The sequence below is a fragment of the Vulpes vulpes genome, chromosome 14, assembly GCF_048418805.1.
Source record: "Vulpes vulpes isolate BD-2025 chromosome 14, VulVul3, whole genome shotgun sequence".
Lineage (NCBI taxonomy): Eukaryota > Metazoa > Chordata > Mammalia > Carnivora > Canidae > Vulpes > Vulpes vulpes.
Genome location: NC_132793.1, coordinates 82,126,390 through 82,151,122, shown reverse-complemented (window position 1 = coordinate 82,151,122; position 24,733 = coordinate 82,126,390). Strand labels below are relative to the sequence as shown.

The following is a 24,733-nucleotide window of genomic DNA, read 5'->3' as shown; positions in this document are numbered from 1 at the left end:
GTTTTATTTTTCAACGGCTAAGAAGAGCAGTGAGGGAAAATGTCAACATACTTGGCAATCATGGGTAAATACTAAATTATTCTCTACAAATGGTATGCAAGTGTCATACAGACATATGCTATAGGACCCATACCCTTGGTGAAAGTGTCCTTTCCAAATGTCCTAACACTTTCAAGTATCACTCCAAGGAGTGGATTACATTCTATAATCCAAAGTCAACACCTAGCTCTTTGGTATATTATTCTACAGCATCCAGTTTTCTAGCCAACTGTAGAATAAACCTCACACTTTTAAAATATGGCATGTTTTCTGGCATACTGACAACCCAACATCCACATAAGATGCCTATAAGGCAAAACGAGAAAAAGGTTCTGTTAAAATTATGATTTTTTATGAAGAAAAGAAAAAGATCTCTACTGAAAATACTAAAATTTTTTAAGTTCCTATATATTTTGATGCCTATTCATTTGAAAAGAGTCAATAATAGAGATTACTATTTTCTATTTGTTTTTATTATTCATCTTCATCTTCAATGCTACCCATAAAATAAATGCAAACAAGCAGGAACATGAACACATCCAAATTGTTTAGGGATTCACACTGGCCGTGGCATTTATGTAGTGTGTTTCATGGACATTACTGGAAGTGGAACATGACATTGGAAGAATCTGTAAAAGGGACCCCCAGTATACTTCTCTTCTCTTCTCATACTGCCATAAGACTGGTTATTCATGGAAACTAATGAGAATGAAGATACAACCGTTCAAAATATTTGGGATGCAGCAAACGCAGTCCTTAGGGGGAAATACATTGCAATGCAAGCATCCATTCAAAAACTGGAAAGAACTCAAATACAAAAGCTAACCTTACACATAAAGGAGCTAGAGAAAAACAGCAAATAGATCCTACACCCAGCAGAAGAAGAGAGTTAATAAAGATTCGAGCAGAACTCAACGAAATCAAGACCAGAAGAACTGTGGAACAGATCAACAAAACGAGGAGTTGGTCCGTTGAAAGAATTAATAAGATAGATAAAGCATTAGCCAGCCTTATTAAAAAGAAGAGAGAGAAGACTCAAATTAATAAAATCATGAATGAGAAAGGAGAGATCACTACCAACACCAAGGAAATACAATTTTTAAAACTTATTATGAGCAGATATACGCCAATAATTTAGGCAATGTAGAAGAAATGGATGCATTTCTGGAAAACCAGAAACTACCAAAACTGGAACAGGAAGAAATAGAAAACCTGAACAGGCCAATAACCAGGGAGGAAATTGAAGCAGTCATCAAAATCCTCCCAAGACACCAAAGTCCAGGGCCAGATGGCTTCCCAGGGGAATTCTGTCAAACGTTTAAAGAAGAAAACATACCTATTCTACTAAAGCTGTTCGGAAAGATAGAAAGAGATGGAGTACTTCCAAATTCGTTCTATGAGGCCAGCATCACCTTAATTCCAAAACCAGACAAAGACCCCACCAAAAAGGAGAATTACAGACCAATATCCCTGATGAACATGGATGCAAAAATTCTCAACAAGATACTAGCCAATCGGATCCAACAGTACATTAAGAAGATTATTCACCATGACCAAGTAGGATTTATCCCCGGGACACAAGGCTGGTGCAACACTCGTAAAACAATCAATGTGGTTCATCATATCAGCAAGAGAAAAACCAAGAACCAGATGATCCTCTCATTAGGTGCAGAGAAAGCATTTGACAAAATACAGCATCCATTCCTGATCAAAACTCTCCAGAGTGCACGGATAGAGGGAACATTCCTCGACATCTTAAAAGCCATCTACGAAAAGCCCACAGCAAATATCATTCTCAATGGGGAAGCACTGGGAGCCTTTCCCCTAAGATCAGGAACAAGACAGGGATGTCCAGTCTCACCACTGCTATTCAACATAGTACTGGAAGTCCTAGCCTCAGCAATCAGACAACAAAAAGACATTCAAGGCATTCAAATTGGCAAAGAAGAAGTCTAACTCTCCCTCTTCGCCGATGACATCATACTCTACATAGAAAACCCAAAAGCCTCCACCCCAAGATTGCTAGAACTCATACAGCAATTTGGTAGCGTGGCAGGATACAAAATCAATGCCCAGAAATCAGTGGCATTTTTATACACTAACAATGAGACTGAAGAAAGAGAAATTAAGGAGTCAATCCCATTTACAATTGCACCCAAAAGCATAGGATACCTAGGAATAAACCTAACCAAAGACGTAAAGGATCTATACCCTAAAAACTATAGAACACTTCTGAAAGAAATTAAGGAAGACACAAAGAGATGGAAAAATATTCCATGCTCATGGATTGGCAGAATTAATATTGTGAAAATGTCAAAGTTACCCAGGGAAATTTACACGTTTAATGCAATCCCTATCAAAATACCATGGACTTTCTTCAGACAGTTAGAACAAATTATTTTAAGATTTGTGTGGAATCAGAAAAGACCCTAAATAGCCAGGGGAATTTTAAAAAAGAAAACCATAGCTGGGGGCATCACAATGACAGATTTCAGGTTGTACTACAAAGCTGTGGTCATCAAGACAGTGTGATACTGGCACAAAAACAGACACATAGACCAATGGAACAGAATAGAGAACCCAGAAACGGACCCTGAACTTTATGGTCAACTAACATTCGATAAAGGAGGAAAGACTATCCATTGGAAGAAAGACAGTCTCTTCAATAAATGGTGCTGGGAAAATTGGACATCCACATGCAGAAGAATGAAACTAGACCACTCTCTTGCACCATACATGAAGATAAACTCAAAATGGATGAAAGATCTAAATGTGAGACAAGATTCCATCAAAATCCTAGAGGAGAACACAGGCAACACCCTTTTTGAACTCGGCCACAGTAACTTCTTGCAAGATACACCCATGAAGGCAAAAGAAACAAAAGCACAAATGAACTATTGGGACTTCATCAAGATAAGAAGCTTTTGCACAGCAAAGGATACAGTCAACAAAACTAAAAGACCACCTACAGAATGGGAGAAGATATTTGCAAATGACGTATCAGATAGAGGGCTAGAGTCCAAGATCTATAAAGAACTTATTAAACTCAACACCAAAGAAACAAACAATCCAAACCTGAAATGGGCAAAAGACATGAACAGAAATCTCACAGAGGAAGACATAGACATGGCCAACAAGCACATGAGAAAATGCTCTGCATCACTTGCCATCAGGGAAATACAAATCAAAACCACAGTGAGATACCACCTCACACCAGTGAGAATGGGGAAAATTAACAAGGCAGGAAACAACAAATGTTGGAGAGGATGCGGAGAAAAGGGAACCCTCTTACACTGTTGGTGGGAATGTGAACTGGTGCAGCCACTCTGGAAAACTGTGTGCAGGTTCCTCAAAGAGTTAAAAATAGATCTGCCCTACAACCCAGCAATTGCACTGTTGGGGATTTACCCCAAAGACACAGATGCAGTGAATCGCCGGGACCCCTGCACCCCGATGTTTCTAGCAGCAATGTCCACAATAGCCAAACTGTGGAAGGAGCCTCGGTGTCCATCGAAAGATGAATGGATAAAGAAGATGTGGTTTATGTATACAATGGAATATTAGCCATTAGAAACGACAAATACCCACCATTTGCTTCAACGTGGATGGAACTGAAAGGTATTATGCTGAGTGAAGTAAGTCAATCGGAGAAGGACAAACATTGTATGTTCTCATTCATTTGGGGAATATAAGTAATAGTGAAAGAGAATAGAAGGGAAGGGAGAAGAAATGTGTGGGAAATATCAGAAAGGGAGACAGAACATAAAGACTAACTCTGGGAAACGAACTAGGGGTGGTGGAAGGGGAGGAGGGTGGGGGGTGGGGGTGAATGTGTGATGAGCACTGAGGGGGGCACTTGATGGGATAAGCACTGGGTGTTATTCTGTATGTTTGTAAATTGAACACCAATAAAAAAATAAATTTATTATTAGAATAAATAAAATAAAAATAAAAAAATAAAAAATAAAAAGTTAAAAAAAAAAGACTGGTTATAAAATGGAGTCCTTTTCCAATTTATTTGGGGATTAAGGTAAAAAATATGTATTTACTACTCTTCTTCCTAAGGAAGAAATAACATAGAAATCCCTCTCCTAGTGGAAACTAGGACACAGGAGCCTACTCATGCTACAAAAGATAAGCACAGGGAAAACACAGTAGAAGGAAAGAGGTCTGTGTGCCACTAGGACAGAAAGGCACAAAAATGGAAAGGTGAGGGGCAGGCAGAGAAATGAAGAAGGGTGCAGAGGCCAGAACAACTTGGCTAGCTTCATGACTGGTTTGGGGAGTGAACTTTTTTGCATGACTTGACCAAATATTGAAGATTAGAACTTTGAAGGAACTGTAGGAGGGAATTTGAGTCTGCAGGACTAAGGGCTTAAGCCTAGTTAATGCATATGGATCAGGGGTAGGGATGCCACAATGACTGAGCTCCATTTGCATAATCTCCAACATCCACACACAACTCTCATATTTTCCCCAATAAACTTTATTTGTCTTGGGAGGAGAACTTTACCCATATCTAGCTCACTTCCACAGCCCTCTGTAATATGAGGATTCTATTCCTATTTCTAAGGAATAGTATGGCAGGGTCAGTGAGAAAATGGATGAAGGTTTCTGCAGTATTACTCTTCAGTAGATGCTTTTGGGGGAGTATCATTGTTCCTTTTTTGTTTTCTGATTGAGAGAGAGCAGTGCTAAGTCTCCATAGCTGTAATTTATGCTTATGATAGCAAAGCAGAGAAAGATGGTAACTAAATGACAGAAAAAGTATCTACCATTCAATGTGTCCTTTCTTTATGAATAATCATACTTTGAGGGTGCTGAAAGTAGAAAGTTAAACAAAAAGATAAATCAGTAGAAAAGTGATAGGTAGAGGACTGGGAAGCATTATATAAAAGGATGTTGATTTATTATCTTGGTGCTCAGGATGGCATGCAGTTATATATGTATTATGTAACATTGGTTGAGAGTTAGTTTTGTTCTCAGCTCTATGCTCAGCCCTTGAACATTCATGTATTTAATTAATAACCATACTATTATTATTATCATTCCCATTTGGCAGATAAACAAACAAAGGCTAGGAAACAGTAAGTAGGTTTGTCACATTTACAATGGTATTATAAGGCAGATACAACATTCAGATCCTTCTGCCTTAAAGGATAACATACTGTATATTCAACTTTTAAAAGCCTACTAGTGAGTGAGGCTCTTGTTGAAGAGCAAAGAAGGTACAGAAATTTGTAACCTGATATATAGATACACATATATGCATATATAACACATATACACATAATATATACATATAAAATATATACACACAGAGACTGTATATATATACACATATATACAATATTCTAATTATATATGTGACAATTTGTAAATACAATATATATATAGGAAGAAAATATATATTCTACATGCTATACCTGCAGTAATAGTAGTGACATTCAACTCATTGTGGAATAAGGTAGAATTTAGTAGATAGTCTTGCTTTTATAAGTGATAGATTCTTAAAGATGTGCTTAACAGTGAAACGTATGAAAAGTCAAGGAATAAATTCAAAGCTTATAAGGGTATCACTATCCCCAGCAAATTAAAAATCTTATTATGTGATACCAGCCATCTTAGGACACCATCTATAGTATCTGTGTGTCCTTTGCCTGAACAGTTTAGTGAGGAAGCCTGAGTCAAGGAGACCCATGGCTTTTGGCATATCACAGGGTTTTCACTTTGTCTCAACTAAGATTATGAGATGTACTTTGGTGTCAGCATTTTTGAACTTCCAAAAATTGAAAATAGTAATAAGGGCAGATGTAAACTCTTCATGTCATTGCACAAATGCAGAATTCCCCACAGATCACCTAGAGAGGCTGCTGTGGAAATGTTTCTTTTGGCTGCCACAGAACATTTGCCTGAAATGTCCACTTGTTGGCCAGGGTAGAAAAATACCCCTTGCCAATGCTGCTGGGAAAGGTAGACTATGGGTAAACCGTGGGATCCTTACTTATAGTGAATCATTAAGCAATGCACACAAACTCTTTACCAACTTGTACTAACCATTTAGATGCATGGTAAATACCAGACAGGACAGAAATGAAAATGTCCTTGACTGGCATTCTCAGAGCCCTTCTAGAACTAAAGTACCTCAGCCCTAGCTACCTCTCCTCTGATTTAATGTTTTTATTACACTTAGAACCATCTACAATTGGAACATCTATTTGTTGACTTGCAGGTCCCTTTATTTCCTCAGGTGAGTATGAGAGCAGGGTTTCCTCTTTCTTGTCAGCAGCCATCTCCCCAGTGCCTGGAATAGCTCCCCCATGGACACAGCAGATTACCCATAAATAGTCATTGAACAAAACAATGACTTTGATGATTTGGAAGCCAGGCATAAGCAGAAGTACTCAAGAAGTGGAAAGTGAAAAGAGATAGCTTAGCCCTTCTTGATTTTAATCCCCAAAATAAAGTGCAAGAGGGGACACCTACCATCTCTCAAGCACTCCAAGCAGGAGCTTTGGCTCCGCATGATTAAATGACTCACTGAGAACTCCATAGGCTTACTGGTCAAGATGCTTGGTGACACCCCCTGCATTAATAGCCAGGTAGTCTCTGTGAATCCTTCTGCTGCAGAATGAATACTTAGCAGGCCAAAGTTGATGCCCATAAGTTTTGTGGCCTGGCCTGCAGGGAAGATGACAGCAAAATGCAGCCATCAGCAGCGTCCTGGCTTTCTGATCATAATCTTATTAAACAATAGGGCCCAGGAGCAAGTTAGCTACACCTCCTGTGTGACCTCTGGCTTGCACTTGCGATGCCTAAATGAGAACTCTGGGAGATAGTTGTATCCATGGCCATGGGATAGCAGCACATGTGACCTATTGCTTTGTAGGTAACCATTTAGCCCCTTGCAACAGCTCTATGGTAACTCATAGTTCTCGTCTTCCTGGTTCTCCATTTGCCAATTTCATCAGGCATTTTTCCAGGAATAGGAACTCAGATGCTAGTATCAAGGGCCTAAGTCAAATAATTCAAACTGACTATTATTCTAAAGCAAGTGCTTACTATTATTCAATGTGGAGAAAACACAAGGCATAAGCCAACATTTAAGTTATTATAATTTTTGTTTTGTTTTACAAAAAAACATAAGAAAATACATTCACAGAACTGTCTGAAAGCTTTTGCTATGCAGATTCATTGAGCATGTTGCTGGGAAAGTTGTTGGGTTAAGTTGACTGTGTTGGCAGCCCCATTCTTTCCTTGCTTCCCAATATCCACTCTCTTAGCCATGTCATTTGCAGTTCTTCTCACTATAAAGAAGCTGTCTGCCCACCTCCTGAATAAGGGCCAACTTTGTGACTTGCTTTGTCTGATAGAATATGTGGAAGTGACAATGTGTCGGTCTCAAACTTAGCTCCCAAGAGGCATTCTGTTTCTTTTGTGCTCTGCCTTTGCTGTGAGAAAACCATGCCCAGATGAATTTGCGGGTCCTAGGAGGAGAATGGCCATGGGTAACAGGATGGAGGTGCCCACTCATCCTTGCAGAGACCACCCACCCCAGGTCTGTGAGTGAGCTAAACAGGATGAGCAGAGATGCTGATTAATCACACAAACAAGTAATGAGGACTATCATCTGGCATTAAAGCTTTCTAGCTATTTGTTACACAGCAACATTGTGGCAATAGATAAGAGATACAACAATCAACACAGGTAACAACATACATATGAAAGCATAAATTCTCCTATAAATAAATGGAACTCACAATATGTTACTTCTCAAGAGTGTCATAAGATAGTAAAGCCCTTTGTAGATACCATGTTTCTAAAACAGGAGCATCTATTTCTATGTTTCAGCATAAATTCACTATCATTTTAAAAATATCAATCTTGGTGAAATGAGTAGTCACATCAGGCAAGTGAGATAGGCCCTTATGCATCTCCTTCTGATTTTCAAACAATATGGTGATAAAGCAACACAAAGTCCAAAACTGGCAATAGTGCTGAAAACCAACAGTAATGTATACATACACCAGATCCTCAATCATCTGCTAGGAACAGAACTGTCATAGTGTATGACTGAGGAAGTTATTAAGGAGAATACAGGCTCAACGCTCTGAAAAGGAAGGGAGGAACCAGTTTGAAAGAAACAGGAAAGTACACCCGAGCTATCTGGATCTGATTATATCATTCGACCAACTTTCACATCTAGATGTATGTTGTTCAAAATGGTAGACACTAGCACATGTAACTATTTTACATTTAAATTTTAAAGTAGTTAAAACGAAATCAAAATTTGAAATTCGATTTCAAATTCATTTGATGCACTAGCCACATTTCAAGTGCTCAATAGCCCATATGGTTGGCAACTACTCTATCAAACAGTACAGATTATAGGACATCTTCATCACCACAGTAAGTTCCCCTGGAAAAGGATAGAATGACAGGATTGAGCTAGACAGAATGAGTGGTCTGGCCTTACCTGTTAACGCATTCCCTCAGTTTCCCTTGCCCCTCCTCACGCCCCACCTCTCTCCCTCTATAGCCTCAGAGGACACAACTATGGCTGAAAGTGGTTGGGGAACACAGCCATATGCATTGCTCAAACAAAAGCCATTGCTGCTAAAGATGGATATCCAAAGGACTGGAAGCCATGCATACCAGAATGGAAGATACCATTCAATACTCTATTCAAAGTGTTATACATTGCATCTGATTACAGGGCCTAGTCAATCAACCCAGCAGTCAGAAGTGGGGGGTCTTACTCTGAAAGAATACAATTAAGCAGAACAAATGGAGCACATTAATCAAATTTTCAGATTTATAGCCTAAGGGATTAAGGCTTCCAAGGTGAGAGTGAGGCTGAAAGAGACTCAGGTCACCATATCTATAGTCTCACTAGAAAATCACTTTGTCTAGAAAATCACTTTGTCTTTAGGATACTTCCTACCTGAGGATAATCATGAATAAAACAAAGAGGTGTTCTACAAAAAGTATGGAAGTGTAGAAAATGAAAGTTTAAACATTTGGAAGATATTATGTCTAGTAGTCATATGCATAAATGTATATGCTGTCTTTAGAACAAGAGCAGGGAGATAAAGGGAAAGAAGAGCCTGAGATAACGGCATAGATAGATGCTATAAAGCTAAGAAAAGAGTGTTAGGGTTCGCAGCCATAGGCACTGAATTAAAATTTATACTGAAGACAGATAGTAGAATTGACAATTCTGAAAATAATTTAATGATGTGGATGTCTTCTTAAACTTTAATGAGCATACAAGTCACTGAGGGGTTTTGTTAAAATGCAGATTCTGAGCAGAAGTTATGGGGTGGATCTGTAGTTCTGATTTCCCAGATGATAGTGCTGCTGCTGGTCTGGGGACAATAATTAAAGTGGAAAGGAGAGGGCAAACTTGTAGGACCTTCCTAAAGACAGAGAAGGAGACAAAGCTTTGAAAAAAGAGAGAAGATGATAGGTACAGAACAGAAAATGGTTATGAAACAGCTTTATTAGAGCAAAAACAGCACACAAGTCAACAAATTAAACATGAAACAATAAAGAATTTTTTAATTGGGTTAAATATTCATAAAATTTACCATTTGCACCATTTTAAAGTGTACCATTTAGTGGAAAGTACATTCATATTACTGAGCAAACATCACCACCATCTATCTCCAGAACTTTTTCATCATCCCAAACAGAAACTCTACTTATTCTAGGGACCTCACATAAGTGGAATCATGTAATATTTGTCCTTTTGTGCCAGGCTTAGTTCATTTACTGTTTTCTAAATTCATTCTTGTTGCAGCATGTATCAGTATTGTATATCTTTTTAGAGCTAAATAATAGTCTATTGTATGCATATATCACATTTTGTTTATCCATGCATTAATGCACATTGGTTTGTTTCTAACTTTTGGTTGTGAATAATGTTGCTATGAACATTGATGTAAAAGTATCTGTTAGAAGGCAACCCGGGTAGCTCAGCGGTTTGGCACCGCCTTCGGCCCAGGGCATGATCCTGGAGACCCGGGATCGAGTCCCACGTTGGGCTCCCTGCATGGAGCCTGCTTCTCCCTTGGCCTGTGTCTCTGCCCCTCCCCTTCTCTCCGTTGCTCATGAATAAATAAAATATTTTTTTTTAAACTATCTGTTAGAATCATTGCTTTTGTTTCTTTTGGTATATACCTAGAATTGGAGTCGCTTGACCTTAAAATAATTCTATATTTAGCTTTTTGAGAAATTGTCATACTACTTTTCCCAGTGGCTGAACTGTTTTACGTTCCTACCAGCAATGCATAAGGATTCCAATAACTCTATACTTTTGCCAACACTTCTTTGCTTTTCTTTCTTTTCTTTTTATATATACTAGCCATCCTAATGAGTGTGAATTGATATCTCACCGTGGTTTTGATTTTCATTCTTAGTGACTGATAATGTTAAGCATCTTTTTGCTTGCTTATTGGCTATTTGTGTATCTTCTTTGGAGAAAGACTATTCAAGTCCTTTGCCTATTATTAAGCCAATTATTTGATTTTTTTTTGTTATTGACTTATAGGAGTTCTCTATAAACTACCTTTATCAGATATATGATTTGCAAATATTTTCTCCCATCCCATTGGTTGCCTTCCTAGCTTGTTGTGTTCTGTGATGCACAGAAGTCTTTAATTTTTCTGTACTCCAATATTTTGTTGTTGTTCTTGTTGCCTGTGATTTAATGCCATACCCTAGAAAGCACTAGGATAGATCCAATGTCATGAAGCTTTTCCTATCTTTTTCTAAGAGTTTTAGAGTTTTAGCTCTTACATTTACATCTTGGATCCATTTTTAGTTCGTTTTTGTACATGGTATAAGCATCCAACTTCATTCTTCTCATGTGGATATTCGGTTTTCCTAGCACTATTTGTTAAGAAGACTACTCAATGAAGAGTCTTTCCATTTCTGTCAAAAATGATTTGATCATATATATAAAAGTTTACTTCTGGGCTTTCTGTTTTATTCTACTTGTCAATGTGTCTCTTATTATGCCAATATCACACTGTTTTGATTATCATGGCTTTGTAGTAAGTTTTGAAATCAGGAAATGTGAAATCTCCAAATTTGTTCTTCTTTTTTAAGATTATTTTGAATAATTAAGGTTCCATATGATTCCGTATGAGTTTTAGAATGGGGTTTTCCATTTTATAAAAAAGGGGGATGCTGGGATTTTGATAGAGATTACACTGAAACTGTAGATTCCTTTAGGTAGTATTTTCATCTTAACGATATCAAATCTTCCAATCAACGAATACAAGAGCTCTTTGTATTTAATTATGTCTCCTTTAAATTCCTTCAGCAATGGTTTTACAGTTTTAGGGTACAAATCTTTTGCCTCCATCATTAAATTTATTCCTAAGTATTTCATTCTTTTAGATGCTACTTTAAATGCAGTTGTCTTTTTAATGTCTTTTTTTGTTTGATCATCCTTAATCAACAGTGCAATTGTTATTTTTATGCTGATTTTGAAATCTGCAGTTTTGTTGAACCCATTTTTTAGATCTAACAGGTTGGGGGTTATTGCATGGAATCCTTAGGTTATATACATAAAATCATGTTATCTGAACACAATTTTACTCCTTCTTTTCCAATTAAAACAAATTTGGCAGATGTAGGCATCCTTGTTACTGACCTTAGGGGAAAAGATTTCAGCTTTTCACAAATGAGTATGACCTCAATTGGCAAAGGTTTTTTTTTCCTTAAGATTTACTTGTTTTAGAGAGAAAGAAAGCATGCACAAGAGAGACAATGGGGAGAGTGACAGAGGGGGAGAATCTTCAAGCAGAATCCCCACTGAACGTAGAGCCCAACTAAAGGCGTGATCTCACGACCCATGAGATCATGACCGGAGCAGAAATCAAGAGTTGGATGCCTAACTGAGCTAACCAGGAGCCCTGAATTAGAAGTTTTTATGTACAGTCTTTATCATGTGAGGAAGTTTCCATCAATTCCTACTTGGTTGCACATTTTTATCATTAAAAGGTGTTGAATTTTGTTAAATGCTTTTTCTCCATCAATTGAGATAATGTGTTTTATCTTTTCATTTTGTTACATGCTATTTTATATTGAATCATAGTCACATTCTAGGAATAAGTCCCACTTTGTCATGGTATGCTGCTGAATTCAGTTTGCTAATATTTTTTGGGGGGATTTCTGCATTAATATTCATAAGGGATATTGATCTGTGGCTTTCTTGTAATGTCTGTCTGGCTTTGGTATAGGGTAATACCTATACCAAAATACTCTTGCTTTATCGAAAGAGTAGAGAAATTCTTCCTCATCATTTTTTGGGAAGAGTTTGACTTTGTGTTAACTGGGGGTAATTCTTCACACGTTTTAACTGGGGGTAATTTTTCTTTGCATGTTTGGTAGAATTCACCAGTGAAGCTATTTGATCCATGGCTGTTTTTGTTGAGAGGTTTTTTAGTGACTGATTCAATTGCCACACTAATTGCAGGTCTGTTCAGATTTTCTTTCTTTATAATTCAGTTTTGGTAAATCGTATGTTTCCATGAATTTGTTCATCTAGATTATCCAATTTTGGGGGATACAATTTTTTTTATGTATATGCTACAGATGTTTTCTTTTTGGTTACCTGGGAATTATATATGACATCCTAATATTATAATAATATAATTTGAATTGACATAAACTTTAACACATATAAAATCTCTACTCAATTTGCTTTTCACACATCCTATGTTATCAATGTTACAAATTGTATCTTTATATGTTTTGTACCTAATGACATAGCTCTATAATTACTTTTAAGCACTTGTCTTCAATAACAGAAAAATTGTAGTTACAAAAAAAAATTAAAGTAATACTAGCTTTAGTTACCTTTACTGGAGATCTTTTAATATTCATATACCTTTAAGTTACTGTCTAACATTCTTTCATTTTATTTTATTTTTTTTTCATTCTTTCATTTTAAATTGAAGACACGCTTTATTTAAATAGCCTTTTTTGTGGGGCAAGTCTAGTGGTAATAAAATCCCTCAGCTTTTGCTTATCTGGGAAATTATTAATTCTTCCTCATTTTTGAAGGGCAGTTTTGCCAGATTTAGAATTCTCTTTGGTAGGTTTTATCTTTCAGCATTTCAAATACTTAATCATTCTACTGCCTTCTGGCTTCCAAGCTTTCTGATGAAAAAAATGGCTGGTAATCTGTTTTGAGGCTCCCATATATATAAAATGAGTCACTTCACTCTTGATGACTTCCAGATTCTCCCTGTGTCTGTGGCTTTTCACAATTTGGTTTCATGTGTCTTAGTAAGAGTCTCTTTGATTTTATCTTACTTGGAGTTCAATGAGCTTCTTGGATTCACAGATTCATGTTTTGTTTGTTTTTTGTCAACTTCAGGAATTTTTTAGCAACTATTTCTTCAAATAATCTCCATGCATCTTTCTCACTCTCATCTCTTGGTGCACCTGATGGTTTCTCACAAATCCCTTAGGCTTCATTCACTTTTCTTGGATCATTTTTCTTTCTGTTCTCAGATTTGATCATTTTAATTGTCTTATCTCCAAATTTGCTGATTCTTTCTTCTAGCTGCTGAAATATGATGGTGAACCCCTTCTAGTGAATTCACTTCAATTACTGTGTTTTTTCAACTTCACAATTTGGTCCCTTTTATAATTTTATCTCTTTATTTTCTTTTGTTCATTTTATTCATGTATAATTTTCTCAGTTCCTTTTAGTTTCTTTGTCCATGTTTTCCCTTAGCTCTTTGAGCATAGTTAAGACAGACAATTTAGTCTTCATCCAGTAAGTCCAATGTCTGGGCATATTCAAGGACAATTTTGTCAATTTATTTTGTTCCTCTGAATGAGTCATGTTTTACTTTTTTTTTATGTCTTGTGATATCTTTTCTTGAAAATTGGTCATTTGACCATTATAATGCTGTAGCTCTAAAAACCATATTTTTTTCCTTCCCACAGGGACTGCCGTCTTTTTTTGTTGTTGTTGTTATTGTTATTCTTTTTCAGAAAAGCTTTAACAATTCACTGAGGTATTGAGGTATTTCTAAACTTTTTTTTTTAATTTTATTTATTTATGATAGTCACAGAGAGAGAGAGAGAGAGAGGCAGAGACACAGGCAGAGGGAGAAGCAGGCTCCATGCACCAGGAGCCCTATGTGGGATTCGATCCCGGGTCTCCGGGATCGCGCCCTGGGCCAGAGGCAGGCGCCAAACCGTTGCGCCACCCAGGGATCCCCTAAACTTTTTTTTTAAAAAGAATTTACTTGTCAGTAAAATCAGTAAAATCTTTGTTCTTTTTTTTTTTTAAGATTTATTTATTTATGATAGATGGGGTGGGGGGAAGGGGGGCAGAGACACAGGCAGAGGAAAAAGCAGGCTCCATGCCAGGAACCCGACGTGGGACTCGATTCCGGGACCCCAGGATTACGCCTTGGGCCAAAGGCAGGCGCTAAACCGCTGAGCCACCCAGGGATCCCCAATCTTTGTTCTATTAGTTCATGTTCAGTTAATGTTTTAACAGAGATGTCTTTGAATGACAGGAGCTAAAACAACAAAAAACCCAAACAAACAAACAATACAGCAAATAACTACCTCTTCTTGTCTTTACAGAATGGCTCTGTCCTTGCACATTCTTTCACCACTTAGCTAGGATGGCTCCGAGCCCTTAGGCCAAGGTAAAAACTTAAGGTCTTCTCAGGGCTTTTCTAAGAATATGTTTTGCATGGGCATATGCATAGCTTTTTAAATTCTGTATACTTAGCTGCTTTTGAATAACCTGATTTCTCAGAGTCTCACTCCAGCTTCTCTTTTGGGCCTTCTATGGTCTATTTTATACTTCCTTATTTTTAATTTTTTAATTTTTTTTATTGGAGTTCAATTTGCCAACATATAGCATATCACCCAGTGCTTATCCTGTCAAGTGCCCCCCTCAGTGCCTGTCACCCAGTCACCTCAACCCCCCCCCCCCGCCTACCTCCCTTTCCACCACCCCTTGTTCGTTTCCCAGAGTTAGGTGTCTCTCATGTTCTGTCACCCTCTCTGATATTTCCCACTCATTTTCTCTCCTTTGCCCTTTATTCCCTTTCACTATTTTTTATATTCTCCAAATGAATGAGACCATATAATGTTTGTCCTTCTTCGAATAAATTATTTCATTCAGCATAATACTCTCCAGTTCCATCCACGTCGAAGCAAATGGTGGGTATCTGCCTTTTCTAATAGCTAAGTAATATTCCATTGTATACATACACTACAGCTTCATTATCCATTTTATATTTCTACCTCAGTCCTTTGCTCTAGACATCTGTGGGTTTGTAGATATGTAGCCTTTATGAGAATAATCTGCTTTTTTTCCTGCCTGCATTCTGAGTTATCTCTATTAATAGAGATGAGCATCTTGCTTCAGGCCTTCAGTTATCCTCCTGACAATTTAGAATATATGTACACAATAGTTTACAAACAAGGTCTCCTCTATTCCCTCCGGTGCAAGGGAGGAAACGTAATGAGGCTGCCACCTGCCCCTGAACCAGGGAGGGAAAGGGTAAATAACAGGTAAAAAATGTCACAAAACTTTCCATCTCTTTTGAATATAGTTTTTTCTTTATTTGGCATTTGGTTGGCTTCTGCAAACTTTGGAATATTTTCCAGAGCTCGTACAAAGTTGTTTCAGACAGCGTCTGCTTGTTTTTTGATATTCTTATACAGAAACAAGAGCTTGAAGCTTCTTAGCGTGCCATTTTGCTGATGTCACTGTCCAATAAAGAGATATTTAAAATCAAGAGGAGGAGAATGTTTATAAAGATAAAGTAGAAATTAATAAACAGAATTATGATATAAAATCAAAAGCTAGCTTTTAAAAATATTTAAAAAATAAATACTATGCTACTGAACAAAACTAAAAATGAAAAAGGGCATATAACAATGTGTGCTGGGGGCAATGCACAGGCACATGCTAATTAATTAGAAGGTCTAGATAAAAAAGGACATTTTCCTGAAAAACATGAATTTTTGAGATTGATGCAAGAAGAAAACCTAGAGAAACCAGTAAGTATAGCAGAAACTGAAGCCATGCGTGCCAGGGTAAAAAATGTCACTCAAGAACCTATGTAAAGTACCATGCATCTATTCAAAACATTTCATATGATGTGAATATGAATAATTTTTTAAAAGTACTTACAGGAATATGAACCCTTTTAGGAATAGATATTTACTGTATAATATAATCTATTACAGCACATGCAAAAACAGAAATCCTCTTGATTCATATTACATCAAAACATATCATGAAATATAAAGACAGATTTAATTTATTGATTGAATATATCAACAGAATCTATATGGCATATATCACAAATGTGTGAGTGCCCCACATTACCACCTCACCAACGGATAATTTACTAGGGAATTTCAGTGAATTGGTCCATGGTTCTTAGAAACTTCAGCCAAGTCATAGATCTTAATTGGAGTCAGAGTAATGAGAGAGAATGAACTAAGCTGGGAATAGATTTTTTGGGACAGTTTTCAGCCATTTCTAGGGGAGATTAACTCCTTCAGTTGGGACTCCAGGAAGAATGGTGCCTGCTTCATACCTGGTACAACTAGACTAGTTTTGAGATGGCAGAGTAGAGGAGACTGAATAGGAACTGAACTGTTAGACTAGGAATGCAGGTATATTTCCTGTGGATCACATAGGAGCTACATGGAAAAATGGAAGATCCAAAGTAATCATGGATCCTCTATAATAGGCTGCCTAGAGGGTAGAGAAATAGACAGTGACCATGAAAGATGGATTCCTAGAGTTGAGGAAAGAATTCAAGGCACTCCATGGAATAGAAACATATCCTACTGTCTTACTCTCCCAATCCTCAAAGCTGGTCAAGGGACCAGCTGAAGAAAGGTGCCCTGAGAAGAGTCAATTTTCAATATCTTCTAAGTCCAGAGAGTATGAAGCCATGACAAAAATGGTATTAGTTTAAGTAAAACTTCTCTTCCTTATTTTCCCTTCATTCCCTAAATCTTCAAAATGGGAGGAGTCATATGTAGGCTGTCAACCTGGGTTACATAGCAGGAGGGTACAGAGGAAATTAGAATAAGGGAGGCTGAGAAGTCAACTATTCTCCCTTTGCCACTAGTTTTCTAGAGTAAAATAGGGCTGGGCTATGGAAAGAGAAAATATTAATGCTAAATCTAAATTTAGTATTAAACACTGACCAGAGAATTCCTGTGTAACATATAGAAAGGAACTATTGATAAACATTGGCAGAAAGCCATGAAATCTGCCCAAATTTTTATACAAGGTGAAGAAATACTGTATAGTGTGTAAGGAGATGGTGGGGGACAAACAAAACTTCATTATAACTAGATATAACTAGGTATGCTTATCACCAATAAACTGGTTGTCTAAGGATTTTTAAAAGAATAATTATGGCACCATACTTATGGATATGTCTCCTCAGGTGAGGGAAACAAAAGCAAAAGTAAACTATTGGAACTACACCAAAATAAAAAGCTTTTATACAACATAGAAAACCATCAACAAAACAAAAAGTCAACTTATTGAATTGGAGAGATATCTGCAAAGATATATCTGATAAGGGATTAATATCTAAAATATATGAAGAACATAACTCAACATAAAAAAAATCTAATTTAAAAATGGGCAGAGAACCTGAATAGACATTTCTCCAAAGATGTACGGATTACCAATAGACATATTAAAAGATGTTCAACATCACTAATTATCAGGAAAATTATCAATCCATAATCCATCAATCAAAACCATTAACGACCATACAACCCCACACTAGTCAATGGCAAATATCAAAAAAAAAAAAAAAAAAAAGAAATAACAAGTGTTGGCAGTGATGTGGAATAAACAGACCCCCATGCTGGTGGGAATGTAAATTGATGCAACCACTGTGAAACTATGGAAGAGAGTATGGAGGTTCCTCAAAATATTAAAAATAGAAATCCCATAGGATGCAGTAATCCCACTATGGACACTAACCTATGCCTCACCATTGAAAACCCTAATTTGGAATGATATATGCACCCCTATGTTTATTACAGCATTGTTTAGAACACCCAAGATTACAGAAGCAATGTGTGGCAGATGGTGACTACGCTTATCATGGTAAGCTTGAGTACTGTATAAAATTGTTGAATCAATATGTTGTATACATGAAACTAACAGAACATTGTATGTCAATTATGTTCAATAAAAATTTTAAAAAATTGTAAGTTAGCCATGGACAAACAAATGTAACAGTTTTTTAAAGAGTACTGCCCACCATGATAAAATAGGATTTATCTAAGGAATTCAATGATGAATCAAGATAGGGAATTAATACATTTCAGTTACAGGTTAAATCAGGAAAATGAGCAGACAGAGAGGCAGTGAATTAATAAAATCTATTTTTATTTCTAATATATAAAGGAAATAATCTGGGGTCAGTTGTCTAATTTATGACTAGTGCTTGAATATAAACTCCATAAATTGATGATATCTGTGTTATTCAACTCATGACACAGTTCCCAGAAGCTGACAGCCAGTAAATGCATTTTTTAATAGAAGCAAAAGAATGAGTCATAACTACCTTAAACTGAAAATATAAATTATCTTTTTATGTGGGATACGAGGAGCACCTTTATTATAACAAAGAACTAGGAAATAATGTACACTGTTACCATTGTGTTTCATTTTCTGGAAGTTGAAATCAATGCAATAAAACGAGAAATAGAAATAAGAATAAAACTAATGAAAATGAACATAAAAATCATTATAAACAATATGATTCTTGGACTAAAATCCTCAAGATTATTAACTAAACTGTTAGCCCAATTGGATGCTGGATATTGGATATTGGATAAATGCCTAAACAAAGATAGTTATAAATAAATAGATTATAGCTTTCCTACATATCTGTAAAAGCCATTTAGAAAAATAACATAAAATGATCACATTCCTAAAAGTATCACACATAAAAAATAGTAATAACTTTATCAAGATGTGAGTGGGCTGTCTAAAGAAAATGGCAAAACTCTGCTACAAGCCATGAATGAAGACATGAATGAATACAGAAATGTCAGTTATGTGGGAAAGGTTGACTATGATATAGCACTTGCTCAAAGTAATATTTAATGAATATAATTCCAACTAATCTTCCAAATTATTTTTAAGAATTTGCTAAAACAAATGATTCTAAACATTACATGGTAGAGTAAACTGGTTAAGTATTTTAACAAATAGCTGATAATTTGAGAAGAAAAATATTGGAAAGCACCTCACATTATACACCAAAATAAATTCTGATGGATTAAGAATCTAAATAGATAATATAAAAATAGAAATACCATGGAAAGAAGTATTAGAATTTAAATTTAATCCTCACAATATCTTTTCCACCCAACACTCTAGGTTTGGGGGATGGAACAATAAATAAGACAGAAACAGTTCTTTTCTCAAAGAAGTTATATTCTCATGGTGGCTTCCTCACCATCATGGATAAATACAAAAAATCAATAAATAAGAGATGCAATAAAATGATGAGATAATCATCTGAAAAACCGCTATAATACAAATAAAACAAGATGTTGTAAAAGAAAGGGAATAGATGATCAGAGCAGGATTCTCCTTGTGGAAGTGACAGTTGAACTGTCCTCAGTTATATAATTACTCCATGATGCTAAAAACACAAATACCTAGAAGTGAAGTACTACATTCAGCAAAGAGCATGTGTAAAGGCCTGAACACAGGGACACCCTCATCCTTGATATTTCTGAAGAGTGAAAGGAAGGTCTGCATATTGGATGCATGATAAAGAGTGAACAGATAAAATGTGAGTAATAGGCATGTTAGATGGTCTCTTCACAAATGGGAAGATAAAGAGGTTTCTGCTTTTAATTCAAGTATGAGACTATGTCATCAAATGAGTGTGGTGGGAGGTGATTAAAGTGAAGGTGTGAAAGAGTCCTTAAAAGCAGGGGAAGAATGGATGACCATAGGAAGGACATAGAATATTATAAATGTGAATTTAAAATGAAATGAGCAATTTTCTCTAGCCCTGAGGGATGAAGTAAATAGGTTATTTATAGTAGCCAAATAAGGATAAAGTCCAAAGCAGGTGTCACAACCTTAAATATGTAATTTGTTGCTGATAGGAGTAAAAATTGGTATAATCCTTTTTTTAAAAAGATTTTATTAATTAATTAATTAATTAATTAATTTGAGAAGGAGAGAGAGTGCATAAGTGCAGGGAGAGAGAGAGACACCTAGACTCCATGCTGAGTGTAGAGTCTGATGTGGGGCTTGATCCCATGATCCCACAACTCTGAGATCAGGACCTGAACCAAAATCAAGTCTGATGCTTAACCAACTGAGCCACCCAAGTATTCCAGCATAATCCTTTTTAATTTTTTTAATATTTTATTTATTTATTCATAAGAGGCACAGAGAGAGAGAGAGGCAGAGACATAGGCAGAGAGGGAAGCAGGCTCCCTGCAAGGAGCTCAATGTGGCACTCGATACCAGGACCCCAGGATCAGGACCCAAGACAAAGGGAGACTCTCAACCACTAAGCCACCCAGGTGTCCCCAGCATAATCTTTTTAGAAAGCAATTCATCAAAATGTTGTTTACTTATAACTGGGAAACAGTGACAAAATAGGAGTCTGGGAAATAAGCACGTGTGCTCAAATCACATGGGTCTTATTAATTGTTAGCTTACATCTTTCCTGAGGGAAAAAGAATCTGATCAGAACCATTGTATGAAACAGTTTCAGAATAAGATGACAGCCAAACCAATAAAAGTAGTTTGAATCCGGTGAAGTAAGTTGTAACCTCATCTTAACACTACATTTAACTTCTTTATTATCAGAATGGCAGCTTTAACAATTTTTAGCACTTTTAGTAGCAAGTGGAAATGCTGTAGTGTATTTTCCAACAAATTTTGCAATATGCTTAGGAAAAACATAGCTACATTGTTTTGAAGATGACTCAACCTTAGATTCTCAGGTGCTTTTTGAAGCAAATCAAACACTATTTTGTGAGCCCATTACCAATTCCTAGCATCAGGAGAAAAAAAAAAAAAAAAAGATTCAAAGACAAAATGCATGTCCTGAAAAAAACATTACAAAGTTTCCTCAATGGCACAAGGTGAGATATTCAATGACATCAGGTGATCAGTTGCCTGAAAAAGAAACACAGGAAGATAGAAGAGGGATAATGACTGCCTTCTCACAGGCAGCAAAAAACTTCAGCCCAGAACCAAAGAAAACAAACAAACAAACAAACAAACAAACAAAAAAACTGCGACAGGAATAGGACCGAGATCTGTAAGCATCTTAGCCAAGATCTTCCCAGTGCCTGGCAAGGTTTGGCTGCCCAAAGGAAATTCAAAGAGCCCCAGTTTTATTTTAGGATGGTATGTATGCCCTACCTAGAGCATTCTCTCACACAGAAGCTCAGATTACTGTTTAATTCAGCAGAGCTCAAGCCAATAGGCTCAAGGTAGTGCTAGTCCAAGTTTCAAAGTGAAAAGGCTATAAGGGTCATTGAGAAAATAGTTTAGGATTTATAATGACCTTTTATCGCTACAGGAACATGATCACTTTCAAGTATCTGTATGAGCAGTCATCGACCACTTTTGCAGAGTCATCAGAGTAATGGATTAATGATTTCCCAGAATAAAACTGGGATGATGTAAAAATCTACGTCATGGACAGCTGATCCACAGCCAGAGATGTTCATCTACCTTGATAAAGCAAAAGCCTTCAACTGATCCTATACTGCAACAGTTGGACATGAACAGGAAAAGCAGCCTGGAGGAGTGTAATGGTGCTGATTTACCAGCATAGGCTACAGCTGCATAGCCAGGTGAAGGCAATCCCTGTCTCCAGTGGGGAGAAAAAAAATCAACCTGAACATCTCAGGAATACAGCCAGGACAACTAGTATCTCAGAGATATAGCCAGTAAGAAAGCAATCCCTGTTGGGCTAGAACTTCATCAGCAGCACTGTAAAAGCAAGAAATAAACAACAGTCCTAGTGGCCCATAAACTTTCATGAGAGTTTAACTCACTAAAGTCCTCAGCTGCACCAGGCCTCCTTCAGGTTCATGCCATGGTACCTATATACCAAAGGTATAATGTATTTCTGGGGCTTTATACACTGGCTCATCCTTGGCTTGCCATGTCACTAACATGATCCAATGATCACAATAGTAGACAGCAAACAAAGGGAAGGTAGAATTTGGAGCCCAGAGGAGTATGGAGGGTAGCTTACCAATGTGAACACTCAAATTGATTTTTACGAAAAGCATGATACATACTGTGAGTGTATATGTATAAAATAGAATATACATATATATATATTCAGTTCACATAGAATAATGCAGAATATGTATATACATGAATTTAATAACATTATCAGTATTTTGAAATACAAAGGTGCTTCTTGTCCAAAAATTCAAATTATTTAAAATTCAAATTCAAATTAATTTCTATAGATATGTGTGATTTTTAAATCTAGAGGCAGAAATTTCTAGACTAGGAATCAGATGGCACAGTGTAGCTATTAAGCATGCGCAGATTGTGGCAGTCTGTTATTTAGGGATTTTCTTTCTGACAGCTTGTCCAGGACAACATAGATCTGAAGAACTGTTTCAAAAATATGAGCTTCTAAATAAAGATATAAGGAGCATATTAAGGCTACATTTGAATAAAAACAGTAAATGGATTTATTTGGAAATCCATTTACTGATTTAAGAGGCTGTTTGAGATGTATAATGGATGTAAATTTGACTATAGAGTTCTTAAAGTTATTGTACCAAGTTTATTATTGAAAACTTCCCATAGCTTATTATAAAATTATTTAACTTTTATATGTAAATTTACAGGCAGAGTATTAGCTAAGGGTATAGTTTTATTCTCTTTTTTTTTTTTTTTTGCATGTTTTATGGTGTTAAATTCAACACTTTCAAACAGAGCTTGGATATTTATACAGTTCATTCATTCATATCATATCATTCTGTCTATTATAGTCTGAATGTTTAAGTACCCCCCCCCCAAATTTATATGTTGAAATCCTAACCCACCAAAAGTGGTGCTATCAGGAAGTGGGGGCTTAGGTCATGAGGCTGGACCCTTCATGAATGGGATTAGTGTTCTTATAAAAGAGATCCCACAGAACTCCCTTGCCCCTTTCACTAGGTGAGCACACAGCAAGAAGGTGCCTGCTATAGTGAGCCCTCTCCAGACACTGGGATCTTGATCTTGGATTGCAGCCTCCAGAAATGTGAGAAATAAGTGTCTATTGTTTATAAGCCATCCGGCTTATGATATTTTGTTATAGCAGCCAGAATTGACTAAGGCACTATACTAACAGTTAAAGTTTCAGTAGAGGCATACTAACATACTCTACCTCTGGTAAGAAAATAAAGAATGCAGAAATAAAAATGGAGAGAACCCAAATAGCAAGTTTTGTTTACAAAACAAAGAAGCCTAGGGGTTCCTGGGTGGCTCACTACATTAAGCATCTGACTGTTGACTTCTGCTCAGGTCATGATCTCAATGAGGTCATGAGATTGAGTCCCATGTCAGGCTCCCTGCTCAGCAGTTAGTCTGCTTCTCTCCTTCTCCATCTCCCTCTACCCCCACCCCCACTCTGCTTGAATTCTGTCTCTAAAACAAATAAATAAATCTTAAAAAAAGCCAAAAAAGCTCAATTTTTATTGATATTTGTTTTCTTTTGTTCTTCTCCCACCACATACACACACTTTTTCTATTATATTTTGGGGGTGGGACAGATAAATGAAGGACCCGACTCCTCATTTTATGCTCACATGGTTTCTGGGTAATCTTTTGTACAACTGATGTACTTGTCAGAACCTCCAGAATTTTACATGCACATTTTGGATTTCCAGGCAAAAATAAAAATGCAATAAAAATGCTTGAAATGTTCCAGAGAAACATCAGTCTGAACTTTTTTTTTTACAGTTATACCATGATTTAGTTGACATGCACCACTTTTTTCCCCTTATAGTTTTTAAAAGTCTGATTTTTTTTTTTTTTGCTAAAATTCTGTCTCTTATTTTATGTATTGCTGTTTTGAGAAAGTCACTCAACATTTGTTACTTAAGGTAATGTTAAATAATCCCCTTTCCCTGTTTGAAGCACTAAAAGCCACGTGATGTGGATATATAAATGATTTCACTTAGACTTTTTGGAGTTTTAGTTAAAGGCCTATGGACTCACATTTTATGATAAATATTTTCTCCAAGATGTCCACCTGTGTCCTACTTAAAACTGTGGTCACTCCTAGATCTCAAAGGCACTTTTAGGCCAGGAGATCAAGAAAGACACACCCATGTGCATATAAACACATCCACACCTACACCCCCGCCCACACACAATTACTCTAAAACAAAATAAAACAAAACAAATAATTGCAAAATCAATGAAAAAAAAAAAGATTTTTAAGATCACCATTTAAGAAGGGTGATGATATTCACAATAATTAGCCACCAGCAGTGGTGGAACATCATGGGGAGGTCTGGTGGTTTCCAGCGTAGCCGGTGAAGCCCAGGGCCTCCTCAGGGTTCCACTCAGCAGATTGTTTTCCCTGATTCAAGTAATTTCATTATGAAACCTGGTGAGAGATGATTCTCATCAGGAAACCTCACATTT

At 36.6% G+C, this 24,733-nt stretch overlaps 1 protein-coding gene across 2 annotated transcripts in view; it reads right to left on the bottom strand.

Moving 5' to 3' along the window:
• The window catches only part of GABRB3 (gamma-aminobutyric acid type A receptor subunit beta3), a 219,111-nt gene that overhangs the window by 41,266 nt on the left and 153,112 nt on the right, over positions 1 to 24,733 (bottom strand). The gene's annotated exons all lie outside the window — the stretch shown is intronic.